The following is a 16,489-nucleotide window of genomic DNA, read 5'->3' on the forward strand; positions in this document are numbered from 1 at the left end:
TAGATTTGATTAGGAAGTTTAAAGTGAAGGAACCGTCGGGGTCAGTGACCAAAAGATAATAGAGTTCACCCTGCAGTTGAAAGGGAGAAGCTGGAATCAGATGTGACAGTATTATAATTGAGTAAAGGTAACTACACAGAAATGAGGAAGGAGCTGGCCAGTGTTGATCGGAAGGAAACCATGGCAGGGAAGACGATGGACCAGAAATGGCAGGAGTTTCTGGGGATAATTTGGGAGGCACAGCAGAAAATCATCCCAAGAAAGAAAAAACATATTAAGGGGAAGACAAGGCAACACCGTAAGAAACCGTGACTGTGAGAATTTGATTACTGCTTTTCTGCAAACATCAAATGCAGATTTGTACATGTTTGGGAAGCACCGCTATAATTGTCACTGTAGTGATTTATCATTAATAAATAACCACATACTTCAAAGCACTTAACTGGAACTTAGAAAAATATCTAAGATACCTTGTGATTTCAACTTAGAGTTGCTTCCTTGATGGCTTCTAGGCTGAGGAATTGTTTTGGTGCTTTTATTTCAGCTTCATTCCTTGTTAATTGATTTCCAGTGATTTCAGTTGAATGCTGCTGACTGCTTTAAGTCATAGAGTCATACAGCATGGAAACAGACCCTTCGGTCCAACCCATCCAAGCCGACCAGATATCCCAACCCAATCTAATCCCACCTGCCAGCACCCGGCCCATATCCCTCCAAACCCTTCCAATTCATATACCCATCCAAATGCCTCTTAAATGTTGCAATTGTACCAGCTTCCACCACTTCCTCTGACAGCTCATTCCTTACACGTACCACCCTCTGTGTGAAAAGGTTGCCCCATGGGTCTCTCTTATATCTTCCCCTCTTACCCTAAACCTATGCCCTCTAGTTCTGGACTCCCTGACCCCAAGGAAAAGACTTTGCCTACTTACCGTATCCATGCTCCTCATAATTTTGTAAACCTCGATAAGGTCACCCCTCAGCCTCCGATTCTCCAGGGAAAACAGCCCCAGCCTGTTCAGCCTCTCCCTATAGCTCAAATCCTCCAAACCTGGCAACATCCTTGTAAATCTTTTCTGAACCCTTTCAAGTTTCACAACATCTTTTCGATAGGAAGGAGACCAGAATTGCACGCAATATTCCAACAGTGGCCTAACCAATGTCCTGTACAGCCTCAACATGACCTCCCAACTCGTGTACTCAATACTCTGACCTATAAAGGAAAGCATACCAAATGCTGCCTTCACTATCCCCTCTACCTGCAACTCTACTTTCAAGGAGCTATGAACCTGCACTCCAAGGTTTCTTTGTCCAGTAACACTCCCTACGACCTTACCATTAAGTGTATATAAGTCCTGCTAAGATTTGCTTTCCGAAAATGCAGCACTTCTCATTTATCTGAATTAAACTCCATCTGCCACTTCTCAGCCCATTGGCCCATCTAGTCAAGATCTTGTTGTAATCTGAGGTAACCTTCTTCACTGTCCACTACACCTCCAATTTTGGTGTCATCTGCAAACTTACTAACTGTACCTCTTATGCTCGCATCCAAATCATTTATGTAAATGACAAAAAGTAGAGGGCCCAGCACCGGTCCTTGTGGCACTCCACTGGTCACAGGCCTCCAGTCTGAAAAACAACCCTCCACCACCACCCTCTGTCTTCTCCCTTTGAGCCAGTTCTGTATCCAAATGGCCAGTTCTCCCTGTATTCCATGAGATCTAACCTTGCTAATCAGTCTCCCATGGGGAACCTTGTCGAACGCCTTACTGAAGTCCATATAGATTACATCTACGGCTCTGCCCTCATTAATCCTCTTTGTAATTTCTTCAAAAAACTCAATCAAGTTTGTAAGACATGATTTCCCACGCACAAAGCCATGTTGACTATCCCTAATCAGTCCTTGCCTTTCCAAATACATGTACATCCTGTCCCTCAGGATTCCCTCCAACAACTTGCCCACCACCGAGGTCAGGCTTATCGGTCTATAGTTCCCTGGCTTGTCTTTACCGCCCTTCTTAAACAGTGGCACCACGTTTGCCAACCTCCAGTCTTCCGGCACCACACCTGTGACTATCAAAAATACAAATATCTCAGCAAGAGGCCTAGCAATCACTTCTCTAGCTTCCCACAGAGTTTTGGGTACACCTGATCAGGTCCTGGGGATTTATCCACTTTTACCTGTTTCAAGACATCCAGCACTTCTCCTGTATAATCTGGACATTTTGCAAGATGTCACCATCTATTCCCCTATAGTCTATATCTTCCATATCTTTTTCCACAGTAAATACTGATGCAAAATACTCATTTAGTATCTCCCCCATTTTCTGCGGCTCCACAAAAAGACCACCTTGTTGATCTTTGTGGGGCCCTATTCTCTCCCTTGTTACCCTTTTGTCCTTAAAGTATTTGTAAAAACCCTTAGGATTCTCCTTAACTCGATTTGCCAAAGCTATCTCATGTCCCCTTTTTGCCAAGGTAAACAAATGTTTGCAACTGATGTCATTTGAGAACTCTGATTTTATTACAGGGTCATTGATTTCAAGATCACTGTTAACTGTCAAACAATGATTGAATGAACACTTGGATCACAATTATTGTGAACTGTGCAACAAAACACTGTTGAACAGAGAATGATGCCAAACTTTTCTGGCCAGCAAGTTTGAAATTTGCATGTGTAACCCAATAACGGTCAAAACAATATGTCATTTAGTAGCAAGGATGATTTTACCCGTTTGGGTGCTTTTTTTGTGAAACAAGACAGAAAATTTGAAATTTAATGTCCTACCAGGATCTTTGGCTTTGCTTGTTTTATATACAGTTTTTCTGAAAACCTCGGCTGTGTGATTGTGACTCTATTAATGATTATAGATGTGACCGTTTTCTATCAATATGAATAAAAAGACTAGTTTGTTTTACAAAGGGTAGTTTATTTTTAAAAGATTTATTTTTATAAAAACTTATTGCATTTAGAATTCAAGCAACTGGAACGTTACATAAGCAATGATTGAAAACATCTCAAAGGAGTTTTACATTGTAATTTAGTTAACCAAAATAACGTGTTGTTATGGCAACAATTCAACAACAGATGAACACTTCTCCCAATTTGAATGCATTAATTTATCCAAATGTATGTAACTCAATCAAAATGAGCGTTTTAAAAATTTAATGCTTTTGTCATCTAGTTGCAATTACGTGAATGGTTTTTAGGAATTGCTGTTAAATTCTAGTCATTGTGGAATTATTCCAATGTACTGCTTTTTGTCTTTTGTTTTTTTTTCATTTATGGCAATTATGCAAAGGTTGTTGGGATCACAAAGAAAGAAGAAAAAACATATGTAAATTCCTATCTGAATTACACTCTGGTTAAAGCTAAAAATAGTTTTTCGGTCCAATACACAAACTAATAGTAGAAATGTCACCAGTGATTTTATTATTTTTAAATATAACCCCTTTAATAATGCAGAGTCTGACACAAATTCCTCCCTGATGGCATAAATTTTAATTTGACTTTAAAGTTTTTTTAATCTTCATGTGAACAATACCATTAGCATCTGTGTGACATCATGTGAATGCAATTCACAAAGGACATTTAATTGTTTCATTTTCCTTTGAGTTTGATTACTCCTGAGAGTATGCACATTCTTATACTCTCATCAGAATCTGATTGCACAGTTCACAGGTGTCTTTTTTGCCATTCTTTCCCCTCACTGCTCGACAGTGTGCATCAACAGTTTGAGGAAAGCCCCTGTTTCTCACTCCCTTGTTGCAGAATGTCTGTTTCTTTTGTCCCTATTGTAACTTGGCTAACACTAGTTAAAATTAATAACTTCACTAAAATGAAGATTGAGGGTGCTATATGTATGAGCATATGAATTAAGAGCTGGAACAGGGCATTCAGACCCTCGAGTTTGCACTATTGTTCAATAAGATCGTGGCTGATCGAATTGCAACCTCTTTCCCACTTATTCAATAACCTTTCCCCGCCTTGCTTAACTATCTACCACTGTCTTAAACATATTCAAGCAATCTGCTTCCAATACCTTCTGAAGTAGAGAATTCCAAAGTGTCGCAACCATTTGAGAGGAAACATTCTGCCTCATCTCTGTTAAATGGGCAATCCCTGATTTTAAAACAGTTTGAAAAGAACAAGATACACTCCACATCTACACTGTCAAGATCCCTCAGGATCTTGCATGTTGTAATCAAGTAACCTCTTACTCTTTTAAACTCCAGAGATTCAAATTTTGCCTGTCAAACCTTTCCTCACAAGATGGCACCCCTATTCTAGACATTAGTCTGATAAAACTTCTCTGAGCTGTCTCTAAACCATTTACATTTTCCCCTAAATAAGGTGATGAATGCTATGCACAGTATGTCAGATGTTGTCTCACTTGTGCCCTGTATAAATGCAACTTAATCTTCCTACTTTTGTATCAATTACCCTTGCAATAAATAATAACATTCTATTAGCTTACCTAATTACTTTCTGTACGTATATACTGATCTTTTATTATTCATACTGTTATGGACCAGGTCAGACCCCTTCAAACATTTTCAAGTTCAAGAACACAGGGTGTTACAGGACAGTGAAAGATGGCAGAGGGATTCAGCATGGAACAGCTTCTTCCATGTACTTGTTTCTTGATCTTAACTTTGCCAGTTGTTTTAAGCAGGTGTAAAGCGAATAATCCAGGAGCGATGCATCTGGTCAAGCCACTTAATTTTAAACAAAACAGAATGTATTTACAAGATTATTGAATCGAACACAAAAGAGAACAAAATAATAAACTGAACTTATCTGAAAACCCAACAGATTATCCCAATCTAATGATGCTGTTCCCAATAATTGCAACAATTTCCATAAACACTCCTTGGCACAAAAGGCAAAATCAAACACAGGGTCTTATAGGACAGAGAAAGATGGCAGAGGGATTCAGCATGGAACAGCTTCTTCTATGTAGTTGTTTCTTGGAGCAGCAGCCTCAAACTAACTGACTGCTTTCGGTGATCAGCAGACTGCTAAAACCAAACCAAACCAGAGAAATGCTGAACTAGGAGAACTGACCACTCCCCTTTCATTGTGTAAGTTTTTTTTAAACTTAAAGCCTTTTGCTTGAGGCAATATCTGTTACCTTTCATCAAACTGGCCCTAAAAGCCTTCAAGCCTAGACTTTTTGGAATCGCTGCTTTTACGACTTCTCTGAAATAAAAGTCAAGGACAGCGTAACTTTGTTAAAGGAGCAGCATCATCATAATATACAATGACACCTAGATCCTTCTGTATCTTAGAGTTCTAGGATTTCTTTCCAATTAGTTAATGTGCTTCTTTCTTATTCTTCCTGCCAAAATGGATAATTTCACATTTTCCGACAATGTGCTCCATTTGCCACATCTTTGCCTACTCAATCAACCTAACAATATATTTTTGTATCTGTTCTGAAGAAGGGTCACTGGACCCAAAACGTTATCTCTGCTTTCTGTCTACAGATGCTGCCAGACTTACTGTTTTTCTTGTTTTTGTTTCTGTTTTCCAGCATCCATAGTTCTTTACTTTTTAAGAATTTTTTTTGTAGTTTCCTTTTGCCCTGTTCATAGCACTGTCAAAAATAAATTACTAGAGAAACTCAGCAGGTCTGGCAGCATCTGTGGACATTGAAAGGTAACTGGACTCCAAACATTGACTCTGTTTTCTCTCCACAACTGTAGCCAGACCTGCTGCGTTTTTCCAGAAATTTCTGGTTTTGTTTGTTTCAAATGGGGAAATAAATAGCAGCCTCTTGAAAAGTGTCCACATTACAGAGCAGGAGGTGCTTGATGTCTTAGAATGCATGAAGAAGGATAAATCCCTGCGACCTGATTCAGTGTACTCCAGAACACTGTGGGAAGCTAGGGAAGTGATTGCTGGGCCCCTTGCTGAGATATTTGGATCTTCGATAGCCATAGGTAAGGTGCCAGAAGACTGGAGGTTGGCTAACGTGGTGCCACTATTTATGAAAGTCGATGAGGAAAAGCCAGAGAACTATGGACCAGTGAGCTTGATATCGATGGTGGGCAAGTTGATGGAGGGAATTCTGAAGGGTAGGATTCATGTGTTTTTGGAAGTGCAAGGACTGATTAGGGATAATCAACATGGCTTTGTCCATGGGAAATAGTGTCTCATGAAGTTGATTTAGTTTTTTGAAGAAGCAACAAAGAGGATTGATGAGGGCAGAGTGGTGGACGTGATCTATATGGAGTTCAGTAAGCATTTGACAAGATTCCTCATGGTAAACTGGTTAGCAAGGTTAAGTCACACAAAATTGAGGAAGAAGTAGCTATTTGGATACAGAATTGGCTTGAAGGTAGAAAACGGAGGATGGTGGTGGAGGCTTGTTTTTCAGACTGGAGGCCTGTGACCAGTGGTGTGCCACAAGGATCGATTCGGGGTCTGCTGCTTTTTATCATTTATACAAATGATTTAGATGTGAATATCGGAGGTATACTTAGTAGGTTTGCAGATGACACCGAAATTGGAGATGTAGTGGATAGTGAAGAACAATGGGATCTTGGTCAGATGGGCCAGTGAGTGAAGGAGTGACAGATGGAGTTTAATTTAGAAAAATGTAAGGAGCTGCATTTCGGAAGGCAAATCAAAGCACTGAATCGCAAGGTCCTGGAGAATATTGCTGAACAAAGAGACCTTGACGTGCTGGTTCATTATTCCTTGAAAATGGAGTTGCTGGTAGATAGATGGTAAAGAAGGTGTTTGGTATGCTCTCCTTTATTAGTCAGAGCATTGAGTATAGGAGTTAGGAGATCATGTTGCAGCTGTACAGGACATTGATTAAGCTACTATTGGAATAATGTGCGCAATTCCTGTCTCTCTGCTATAGGAAGGATGTTGTGAAACTTGAAACTGTTCAGAAAAGATTTATGAGGAAGTCACCAAGGTTGGAGGGTTTGAGCTATAGGGAGAGGCTGAATAGGTTGGGGCTGTTTTCCCTGAAGCATTGGAGGTGAAGCGGTTATCTTATAGAGGTTTATAAAATCAAGAGGGGCATAAATCGGGTAAATAGGCAAGGTCTTTTCCCAAGGGTGGTGGAGTCCAGAACTAGAGAGCATTGGTTTAATGTGAGAGGAGAAAGATCTAAAAGGGACCTAAGGGGCAACCTTTTCACACAGAGAGGGTGGTTTGTTTGGAATGAGCTGCCAGAGGAAGTGATGGAATTTGGTACAATTGCAACATTGAAAAGATACTTGGATGGGTAGATGAATAGAAATGGTTTAGCAGGATATGGGCTGAATGCTGGCAAATGGAACTAAATTTATTTAGGATATCTGGTTGGCATGGGAGAGTTCTGCTGAAAAGTCTGTTTCCATGCTGTATTTCTCTATGACTCTATCTCCAGTATCTGCAGTTCTTGATTTTGTTTTAGTTTCCTACTTATATGTCATCAGCAAATTTGGCAACCATACCTTCCGTGCCTTCAACAGTAAATTATTGAGGTCCCAGCATAACTGGCGCATCACACCAACCTGATAAAGATCCATTCATGCCTACTCTTTGGTTCCTGTTAACCAGCCAATCGACTATTGATGCCATTGTGCTAACCCCTATAGCTTGAGCACTTATTTTCTGCAATGACCTTTTATGTGGCACCTTATCAAATGCCTTTTGGAAAGCTAAGTACAGTACATCCACAGGATCCCCTTTATCTACATCATGTGGTAACTCCTCAAAGAACTCGATTAGAATGTGTCAACATAAAACCATGTTGACTCTGCCTGATTATCTTAAACTAAGCCAAATGCCTCCTTATGATTTCTTTCATAAAGGTTTCTGATGTTTTACCTATGACAGCTATTGACCTAACTGTAGATATCTGCTTTCTGTCTCCCTCCCTTCTTGAATAAAGGAGCTATATTTACTATCTTGTGATCTAATGGGACTAACCCTGAATCAAGCATATTTCATAAAATTAAAACAGTGCATCAACTATCTCACTAGGAACTTCATATAAAACCTGAAGGTGAAGGCTACCACTTGCCAGCCTGCAACTGTAACAATTTATTCAGTACCAGTTCTTTGGTGACAGTGATTTTCCTGAGTTCCTCCCTCCATTCTGTTACCTGACCAATCACTGTTTTTGGTGTTACATGTGTCCTCTGTAGCGAAGACTGATGCAAAATACCTGTATAATTAATTAATCTACCGTTTCCTTATTTTCCATTATTAATTTTCCAATCTCCCTTGATATTGGACCAATATCCAGTTTGTTAACACTTTTATACTTGAAATATTTATCAACATTCCTATTATCTGTTTCTTTACTTCTGGCGAGCTTTTTCTTGTACCCCAATTTCCCCACCGTCTTAGTTCTCTTATCATTCTTTGCTGTTTTTAATGTTCAGCCTAATCTACGTACCTGCCACTTGTCTTTCACAATTGTACTTAGTTTTCTTTTAACTCCTCCCCCTTGGCTATTTTTGCCCATCTGAGTTATCAAGGCTATATGTAGATTAAAATCTCCCATGTTTATTGCCATGCCTTTCTAACACACTCTTATTCTTTATCTGTTTATGCAGTGATTACTGTTAGGGGCCTATACACTACTCCCACTTCCTTTATCATGTTTAAGTTCCAGCCCAAATGTTTCAAGTTTGTACTTTCCCAAACTTAGGTTATTGCTATTTATTGAGCAATGCCTTCATTAACTAACAGAGCCACTCCTCTGCCTTTTTATAGTTTTCAATAATTCCTAAATGTTCTGCACCCTTTTTGGTTCAGATCCCAATCCATGTCGTCATGCAGTCATATCTCTATAATGGTTACAGGATTGTATTTATTCATTTCTATTCGTACTCTCAGTTCATATGCATTATTTTGAATGGTGCATGCATTAAGATGCAAAGCGTTCACTTTTACACTTTCACTCTGTTCGTAACTTCGTGTTATCATAGGATGACTCTAAGATTTGTACCCTCTATCACTTTTTATTATGGTCGATTTATTATTGCCTGTACAGAAACATATCCCAGTACAGACACGAGTACCTGTGGAACCAAATTCTCCCACACCAGTCTTTGGGTTGCACATTCATCTTTCTAATCTAATTTTCCCAAAGGCTGATTTGCACATAATTCAATAATGGTATACGGAGCATGACTTTTGCAATTCTGTTTCTTAGTTCTGCGTATCATATAGACAGAACATTGTATGGCTTATGTCACTGGTACCTGTATGAACCAGATTATTGGATCCACCCTTCACACTGCAAGTTCCTCTTTGGCCTCAAACAGATGTCCTGAACCCTAACATTGGGCAGGCAACACAGATATCTGAACTTTGCTGCAGAGAGTAATGTCGATCCCATCCACTGTACTGTTCTTTAGATTCCTCCTTTAGTCACCCATCTTGAATGACAACCTGTACCATGGTGCCATGGTAATTTATTTCATCACTGTGCAGCCCTCACTCTTAAAAGTTCCACGGAAATCTCAAACCTGTTGCACAAGCTGAGACTCCTGTGTTCTTTTCTTCTGAGTCCCCCTACTTTTTCACTCACAGTCACACTTTCCTGTCAGTGAGCACAGATCAAATCAGGCAACCTAACCCTAACAAATATGACTGCTTCCTACTTCAAAGAATCCCAGTAAATGTGCCCTTCCCAATGCATCACAGTTCAGCTTCCGGATCTCAAACTCCGAGGGAAAGCTGCTTGCATTTCAAACACCTGTTGTAGACATATTTTCTCTAGACCAAACTGACATCCAGGAACTCCCTCCCACTTGCTGTATCTGTCACAGATTTTGTGTCCTGGTATCCTTAATGTTTTGTGAGGAACTACTTAATTATTTTATTCAACTTTATATTTAGTTATTTTTCTATTTAATTGTATTAACGTTATCACAAGTTCTTAATGTTCAACCATTGGATCAAAATAGACCTTAGGCACTTACCAAATGCTCATCTGCTAACTAGTTTTTCTCCTGTCGCAAAGTTAGAATCAATCAGTAAAGCTGAAAATGTTCAAGAAAAGCAAAAGCAAAGGAACACTTCTCTACCTTATTCTGCTTAACTCTCTTAATCAGTTTGGGGGTTAAGTCACACTCAGTTGCTATTTTGCAACAAATTGGCCAGTTTTCTGTTCTCAGACAGAAGGTCTGTTTTACTCATTTAATGACGATCTAGTTTCAGTGGGTTTTTAATTAACCTGCTGTTTCACTGAAAGCTTTGTTAAAATCCTGCTTCAGGTTGACAACTACAGAATTTAAACTAGATTTAAGTATAATGCCAACTAAACTAAATTAGATTAATAAAATAAACATTTAAACATCCTTATCCTTACACACATTTGGTCCTACAAGCTGTTTTTGCAGCTATATACTTTCTAATATTGAAAATTTCTTCCATTGCAAGTACAGATAGTTCTCCTATAACAACGTAGTTGTGCTCCAACAAAACCTTGCTTAATAGAGAATCCCTTATTAGAAATAATGGAGTCTATGGGAAAAGTGGGGTTGGAGGCAGACCAGCAAAAAATATCACTCACAATCACTCACAAAACACCCATAAGTCTGACGCAAAGTATAACACAGCCTGAATGAAGATTAAAATCATATTTTAATCAGAGGCAGCACGGTTGCTCAGTGGTTAGCACTGCTGTCTCTCAGTGCCAGAGACCTGAGTTCGATTCCAGCCTGGGGCAACTGCCTGTGTGGAGTTTGCACATTCTCCCCGTGTTTGCGTAAGTTTCCTCCCATGGTCCAAAGATGTGCAGGTTAGATGAATTGCCCATGCTAAATTGTCCACAGTGTTTAGGGATGTATAGGTTAGGTGCATTAGTCAAGGGAAGTGCAGGGTAATGGGTCTATGTGGGATGGGTGGTGTGGACCTGTTGGGCCGAAGGGCCTGTTTCCACACTGTAGGAATTTTAATTCTAGTATTTATTAACGAAACAAAAGTAAATTTAGCGCACTAAATTTACAAAATGTAAGAAAACTGCTATCTGTGCGGTACTTCTCACAGAAAGCTGCTCTGTTGGCAACCGACATTGTCACATGTTCAGAATGGCATGAAGACCAGCGGTGACGTCACATGTGCAGAACGATGCAGAGACTTTGGTGTGGACACCGGCGCATGCACAGAATGAACCACGCAAACTGATCCCCGCTGGAATTGTGCTATTGCCAATGGAAAATACATTCCCTAATTCTTCAGCAATCTTCTAGCCAAATCATGCTGCCAAAAGGCACATTATCCCAGAATTAGCTGTAGCCCAGTTGTGCTAAGATTGCCCATATCTAATATTGGCGCATTAAGGGAGAAGCTCAGTAAGCACCTGAGGAAGAAAGATAAAGAGCATTATGTTGAAGGATGTGAGGAAGCTCACATGTTTCTAACCTCTGTCATAGATCTGTTGGTTATAATGGCCTGTTTCTATTCTATCAGTGTCATTGTAGTAGGGTTGCTTTAAGGAAGAGTGATCACAAGATGATAGAATTTTATATTGAGCTTCAAAGTGGTTCACTTAAGTCCAAACTAGGTACTTAAATTTAAATAAAGTAAAATGTAATTGTTATGAGTGCTGAATGTGTGAAGGTAAATTAGAAAACTATATTAGATGATATGTTGGTAGTTGAAAGAATTAAGAATTAATAGTAATTTGCGGCCAATATTCGTTCTTTAAAGCATGATAACCTCGGGAAAGGTGGTCTATCCATAGACATGAGGTCTTAAAGATGGTATTAAGTCAAAGGAAGAGGTTTGTAATGTTGTCAAAAAGTGTAGTAAGCCTGAGGACTGGGAAGAATTTCAATTCAACAAAAGAAATTGACAGGGAAAAAGAAGAGAATATGAGAGTAGCCTAGTTAGGGACATTGTAAATGTTTCTATGGGCATATGATGAGGTAGAGATTAATGGAAGTAAATTAAGGACAACACTGCAGTGTTCGAGAGTGTGGGCAACTCAGAATGGTCAATAATAGAATCTTTGTGGTTCAGCCTAAGAAAAAGAAGGTTAATTGCATTGCTGTTTATAGACCACTGACTTGTAGGAAGGATGTAGGAGAACACATTGGTAAGGAAAATTATAAAAAGTACCAAAACTTTATCTAGTTATAATGGAAACTTTAGAATACTGCTATCTAAATCTATATTCAGATAATTAAAGAGCAAAGAGGGACAAGAGTTAAGGGTGCATTCAAGAGTATTTTCTATAGTAAATATGTTTTCTGTACAGCAAGACTGGAGGGCTCTGCTAGACCTAGTTCTTGGGAAAGAGGTGAGCCAAGTGGATGAAGTAGGGGATCATTTATGGTATAGCAATTGGATTATAAGGTTTTGATTAGTTAGGGAACAGTAAAGGAACAATCCAGGGTAAAACTGATTAACTGGAGGGATGCCAAATTCAATGGGGTAAGAATGAATTTGATCCACGTAAATTGGAATCAAAGCTCAGCAGGTAACATTTAACTTAATAATGGGTTATCTTTAAAGAAGAGAATGTTTGGATACAGTCATGGTATATTCCCAAAAAAAGGAAAAGTTTGAGAAAAACAAATTCAAAGCACCTTGAATAACATATGGTGTAGAATTCAGGTGAAGAAGAAAAAGTAGATAATACAACTGAGATTGAAGCTGGGTATAGAAGATTCAGATGGGCATTTAAAAGGCAAAAGCGAATTCAAAAATTTTCTCCAAGTTTATAGTAAAAAGATGGTAAAAGAAGCAGTGAGGCTGAATAAGGATCAATAGGAGATCTTTGCTTAGAAATAGGGGACATGGATAAGGTGTTAAATGAATAATATACATTGATCTTTACCAACAAAGAAGATATTGTGCAGATTATGGTGAAAGAGGAGATCATTCACATATTTGAAGGTTTTATTTTGATAAAGAGGATGTAATATATAAGCTATCAGTGCTAAAATTTGATATGACACCAGGACCAGATGAAATATGTCCAGAAATCCTGAGCACTGTAAGAGTGGAAATTCCAAAGGCACCAACACTGATTTTTCAGTCTTCCTTAGACGTGGGTGCCAGAGAATTGTGGATTTTATACCCAGTTCAAAATAGGGTCTATAGATAAGCCAAACAACAACATATCAGTTTGTTTAACATTAGTGGAGGGGAAACTTCAAGCGGGGAGCAATCTAAGCTTTGTAAAGTATAAACTTTATTGAAAAAAAACTATAGTAAATGCATTTTTATTTGCATGATTGGACAAGGTTAGAAGACACACGACACCAGGTTATAGTCCAACAGGTTTATTTGAAGTCACAACGTTTTTGAGGGCTGCCTCTTCATCAGCTGAAGTGAAGAAAAGCACACAGACACAGAAGTTATAGGCAGAGAGATCAAAAAGTCATACAGTGGTGTGAATGGAGTGTCGAATAATAAGAATCTGCAGGTGATCAAAAGTGTCAGATGGTGTGAGTAAAGTGTCAACAGCTCAATAGAAATGAAGGAGATGATCTAATTAAATGAGGCAAAGAGATAAGTACAAAAACTTAGAATAAGATGGTACTGGAGGCAAACCAAACAGCTGGAATAACATGACGGGAAAAGAGTCTTATGCTGAGGGTCTAACCAAAGTAACAAGTAATCCAAAACTCTACAAACTAATTAAGGTGGAGAGATCATACAAGTTAATAAGGTGTGGTGTTAAAACAGGAAGGTCTGAAGATGTTACAAATACAGTACAATATGGTGGTGTTACATGTAGCGCAACATGAACCCAAGATCACAGTTAAAGCCTTCTTCATGGTTACAGAACTTGGCTATCGGTTTTTGTTCGGTGATCCTGAGTTGTTGTGCATCTTGAAGGCTCCCTTGGAGGACCCTTAACCGAAAATCGGAGCTGAATGTCCTTGATTGCTGAAGTACTGACTGGGAGAGAACATTCCTGTCTGGAGATAGTTGCACAGTGCCCATGCCATAGCATTTGCATGGTCTCATGAATTTCCCATGCCTTGGGGCATCCTTGCCTGCAGCATATGAGGTGGACAACTTTGGCTGAATCACATGAGCATCTGCTGTGTACATGGTGGGTGGTGTCCCCACGAGTGATGGTAGTATCCACATCAGTGATCTGACATGTCTTGCAGGGGCTGTTATGGCAAGATTGTGTGGTATTTTGATCGATGTTGTCCTGAAGGTTGATTAGCTTGCTGCGAGCGAAGGTCTGTTTAAGGTTTGGTAGTTGTTTGAAGGCGAAACGTGGGGGCCGTAAAGATGATCTTGATGAGATGTTCATCGTCATTGATGACATGTTGAAGGCTGAGAAGAACATGGTGCCATTTCTCCGCTCCGGAGAAATGCTGGATGACAAAGGGTACTGTATCAGTTGTGGCCTATGTCTGTCTTTAAAGGAGGTTGTTCCAGTTTTTCACTGTGGCACGTCGGAATTGGTGATCAATGAGTTGAGGGCGTCTTTCAGCATTTTTAGGTGTCTGAGCTGATCCTGTGTATATGCAGAGTTTTTCTGTATGGGATGGCTTCTTTAACATGTTTAGGGTGGAAGCTAGAGAAGTGCAGTGTCATGAGATTATCCATGGACTTGCAGTAGAGTGAAGTACTGAGGTGTCCATCCTTAATGGAGATGTGTGTGTCCAGGAATGAGACTAATTCTGAAGAGTAGTCTGATAAGTCTGATGGTGGGATGAGACTTAGTGATATCACTGTGTAATTGTTTCAGTGATTCCTCGCCATGAGTCCGAAGGAAGAAATGTTGTCAATCTATCTGGTGCATAGCTTTGGTTGGAGGTCCTGTGCAGCAAAGAAGTCCTACTTGAACTTGTGCATAAAAATGTTGGTGTATTGGGGTTCAAGTTTGGTCCCCATGGCTGTTCTGTGTGTCTCAATGAAGAGCTGGTTGTCAAAGGTGAAGACATTGTTGTCGGGGATGAAGCACGTGAATTGTTGGAATGCACCTGGAAATTGGCAGTTGCTGGTTTTGAGTAATGAGGCTGTTCAGCGATGCTGTTATCATGTGGGATGCTGGTGTACAGTGCCAAAATGTCCATTGTGATGAGGAATGTTCTTGGTTTGACTGGTCGAAGGCTGCTGAGCTTCTGTAAGAAATGTGTAGTGTCGCAACAAAAGCTGCGGGTTCCTTGTTCAATAGGTTTCACGATGCCCTCAACATTGCCAGAGAGGTTCTCACACAATGTCCCATTGCCTGATACAATGGGACGTCCAGGTGTGTTGCCTTTGTGTATCTTCGGATCTTCACAGCCTTCAACACGCCATCAATGACGACAGCTACCTTACCAAGATCATCCCTATGCCCCAACTTCTCACCTTCAAACAACTGCCAAACCTTAAACAGACCATTGTTTGCAGCAAACTACCCAGCCTTCAGGACAACCTCGACCACAACACCACACAACCCTGCCACAGCAACCTCTGCATGACATTTCACATCATTGACATGAATACTGGAATCACACATGGGAACACCACCTACCATGTACACAATAGATACTCATGGGACTGAGCCAATGTTGTCTACCACATACGCTGCAGGCAAGGATACCCCAAGGCATGGTATATTGGTGAGACCATGCAGACGCTATGGCAATGAATGAATAGACACTGGTCAACAATTAACAGACAGGAATGCTCCCTCCCGTTGGGGAACACTTCAGTGGTCAAGGACATTCAGCCTCTGATCTTCGCCCTCCAAAGATACACAACAATGCAGAATTGCCAAGCAGAAACTGAGAGCCAAGTTCCATTCCCATGAGGATGGCCTCAACTGTGATTTTGGGTTCATGTCACACTACATGAAACCCCACCATTCTATTCTGTATTTGTAAAATATTCCTTACTCTCTTGTTTTAACACCAATGTCTTGGTAAATTGTTGTGATGTGTCTACCTTAATTAGTTTGTATAGTTTTGGATTGCTTGTTACTTTGGCCCTCGGCTTGCGACTCTTGTACCTTTCATGTTATTCCAAACATTTGGTCTGTCTTCAGCACCATTTCATTTTTATTTTTGTACCTATCTCTTTGCCTCATTTAATTGGATTATGGGTCATCCCCTTCACTTACTATTGAGCTGTTGACACTTTACTCACACCATCTGACACTTTTGATCACCTGCAGAGACTTAGTTTGCAGCACTCCACTCACACCATTTGTGTGATCTTTTGATCTCTCTGCCTATTAATTCTGTGACTGCTTTTCTTCACTTCACCTGATGAAGGGGGCACCACTCCAAAAGCTTGTGATTTCAAATAAATCTGTTGGACTTTAACCTGGTGTCATGTGACTTCTGACCTTTTTATTTGCAGACAATTATTGTGTTTAATATATCCTCCTTGCTCTGGTAAGGGCCATTACCACTTGTTACAAATGAAAGTGAGTCACAACTCATGGCATGCTACAGGTCATAACTTGATTTGAATCTCCTGTTTTACTTAAGTCAAGCTTTAGGAATATCAACATAATTTGTTGTTATGAACAGTGCTGGCAGCAATTCTTTCATGGTGAAATTG

The 16,489-nt window shown here is 39.8% G+C and overlaps 1 protein-coding gene across 2 annotated transcripts in view; it reads left to right on the forward strand.

Moving 5' to 3' along the window:
• Positions 1 to 16,489, forward strand: part of micu2 (mitochondrial calcium uptake 2) — a 463,232-nt gene that overhangs the window by 314,590 nt on the left and 132,153 nt on the right. The window lies entirely within an intron of this gene.

This window comes from Chiloscyllium punctatum, chromosome 9 (assembly GCF_047496795.1).
Source record: "Chiloscyllium punctatum isolate Juve2018m chromosome 9, sChiPun1.3, whole genome shotgun sequence".
Classification (NCBI taxonomy): Eukaryota; Metazoa; Chordata; class Chondrichthyes; order Orectolobiformes; family Hemiscylliidae; genus Chiloscyllium; species Chiloscyllium punctatum.